Source organism: Petaurus breviceps, unplaced genomic scaffold (assembly GCF_028583685.1).
Source record: "Petaurus breviceps papuanus isolate PSGF00001 unplaced genomic scaffold, PetGlider_PUasm1.0 98, whole genome shotgun sequence".
NCBI classification, from domain to species: domain Eukaryota; kingdom Metazoa; phylum Chordata; class Mammalia; order Diprotodontia; family Petauridae; genus Petaurus; species Petaurus breviceps.
In genome coordinates, this window is record NW_027187460.1 from 27,267,708 (window position 1) to 27,270,637 (window position 2,930).

Here is a 2,930-nt window from a genome sequence, read left to right on the forward strand (position 1 = left end):
TCTAGAATGACTTCTTTTAGATGTTAAAACTTTAACTAGGACTTGAAGAAAGTTGGGAAAGCCAGGAAGCTGTTCACAGCAGCAGTCCTCTGGAAACCTGCTCGTGCATGGCTTTACAGGTGGTGAGAACCTTGAAACAAGAAGGGCTACCAGTTGGCTATTGCACTAGTCCAGGTATGGGGTGATGGTGTCAGGGTGGTGACAGTGTCAGAGGAGAGAAGGGAGCATATATTAGAGGTGTTTTGAAGGTAAAATTGACAGGTCTTGGCAACAGATATGATTTAGATGATGAGAGAGAGAGGAGTCAAGAATAACATCTAGATAGTAAGACTGGGTGACTGGGAGAATAGTGGCACCCTCAATGATAGTAGGCATTTGTAATATAAGAGGGTGTGGCGGGAAGATACTGAGTTCAATCTGAATATGTTAAACTTAAGATATCTCTATGATATCCAACTCAAGATGTCCAATGGCTAATTAGAGATGCCAGACGAGTTCAGGAGAAAGTTTGGATTGGATAGATAAATGGATTTGCAAATTGTTTACATAAAGATCCCCGTTGAATCTATGGGACCTAGCAAGATCAACAAGTGAATCGGTATGGAAGAGAAAAGGGACAAGAACAGAGCCATAGAAAACACCCAGCATCAGGGGTATGACCTGGATGAAAATCCAGCAAAGGAAAATGAAAAGGAGTGGGCAGAATGGTAGGTAGAAAACAAACTAAAGCAGTGTTGTGGAAACGTAGAGGGAAGTGAATATTAAAGAGCAGGCAGTTTTCAGCTATGGATATATGCAAAGAAGTCATTCAAGATGTCCTTCTCTTTCCTCAACTTTCCTCCTCCCCACTTCCGCTTCATGAAGCCGGCTTCTGGGCAAACTCACTCCTGTGCAAAGACTACTGGACACCGAATTCAGGAGACCCCATTCTCCCTCCCTAAAATCATATACCAGCTAAGCAGGAGAGTGGCTAGAAGGTTACACCCCTGCCTCTGCACCTACCAGGCCAGGCCTCAGAGTATTTGTGAAGTTTTGGTCTTTTCATCAGGAATGATTAGAAGTCTTCTGTTTCATGAAAGATCCATTTTTCCCCTATAGCATTATACTTCGCTTTGCTGGGACCAAAAACCTCCTCAGGCCCCAGCATTTCTAGCCTCATGATTTACCTCACCAATAGTCAGTCCTCCCTCAGTGACTCCATATCTCTGGCCCCCTCCTCTCTCACTCCCTTCCAGCCAACTTTTCCCCCTAGTTGGCCAACAGGCCTTCCTCAGGCCCAGGCCTCTATATCAACCTGGGTCAATCTTCCCTCTGGGAACAGGGAGGATGAACCAGGGCTAAGGTTGCATGGGGGCTGCCTAGATGGGCTTAGAACCCTCTTTGAAGAATTGCCTTGCTCCCACCCTGAGGCTATTATACCATTTCAGGCCCCTGGATGTCCTCATCCCGCTCCTGCCATCCATCAGGGAACCCCAGATTGTAGCAATATCTAGCTGTTATCATGAGAAGCTGAGGCAGGAGCTCCCCAACCTGTTTCTTCACTCCCGTGATTTCTTCACTCTATGCATCTGACGTGGAATTCATCAATGAGATCCTGAACATTCCAACCAAAGGCCACACGTGGTACATTCTGTCACTGACCCTCTGCCAATTCTTGGTCTTAGAATTATTTTTGCTCAGCTGCAGCTGGAGGTCCTGAAGTTGAGCCAACACCCTGAAGACTGGATGCTGCAGGCAGGTTGGTGGTTTGTGCATTTGCCTACCCATCTCTTCTTGTAGTTCTGCTGCTGGGTTAAGGAAGAGCTCTGTTGGATGTCTAATTCCGATTCTACTTTTTACCTAATATTGATCTATGATCACCACTTCGATAAATTGATGCCCTCACATTCACCTCCAATGCCTGTCAAGAAGCTGCTGGTGAGAGCCCTGGGAGCCCTGGGCTTGGTAGAGCCAGAGGGAGAAGCTAGTTCACATCTGTGTCCTAAGCCCTGAATAAGGATGTGGGGAACTTGGGCATAATTCTGCCTTTGCTCTGGGGGCTCTACAGGCCTCACTGAGCAATCATTATCCACAGAGTGATGGGATTGAGGGGAGTGGGGAGGCTATAGTAGGCCTAATCCCCGCATCCTTCATCCCTCCTCATCTTTTCTTTCCTACCCAATTTCTATCTCATGCTGTGTAATTTAACTTGTACATGTTAAAACTAAGTGAGAATGTAAAAAAAAAGGAAGTCATTCAAGAAGGGGGAGGATTGAGAAAAGGCTATTTAATTTTGGCAATTGAGAGATAATTGGTAACTGAAGAAAATAATGGTTGAACAATTGTCAGAAGTTAATGTAGAAAATTAAAAAGAGAAGGAATGGAAAGGAAGCTGAAGCATTGATTGTAGATGACTTTCTAAAGGAGTTTAACAATAAAAGGGAGAAGAGTTATGGGACAGTAGTTAGTGGGGATGCGTGGATAAAATGAGGAGACTTTGAGGAGGGGAGGTTCATAGGTATGTTTGTGGACAGCAGAGAAGTATCCAGCAGACAGGGAGAGAATGAAGATAAGTGAGAGAATGGGGACAATAGAGGGGACAAAATTTTGAAGAATACACTGGAATCACTTGTTTGTACAAATAGAGAGATTTGCCTTGACAAAGAAAAGGCCTACCTTTTTTTTATGTGAGACAGGAGGAAAGGAAGAAACAGCATCAGAAAGCATCTGAGATGTGTATTTGTGTATTGTCTCCCCCGCTAGACTGTAATCTCTCCAACAGCAGCAACTGGCTTTTGCCTCTTTTGGGATCCCCAGTTTAGCACGTAACATGTATTTATTAGAAGTTTATGGATTAATTGATTTGAAAGATCCATGAACTTCACAACTTTGATTCTTATGTCTTATATTTCATAATAAGGACCCAGGCTACAAATGTTTTCATATTGCTC

The 2,930-nt window shown here is 44.1% G+C and overlaps 1 pseudogene; it reads left to right on the forward strand.

The window, feature by feature from the left end:
* The first annotated feature begins 600 nt into the window (after positions 1-600).
* Positions 601-1,992, forward strand: LOC138156037 (uncharacterized protein C6orf136 homolog pseudogene; annotated as a pseudogene).
* The last annotated feature ends 938 nt before the right edge of the window (positions 1,993-2,930 follow it).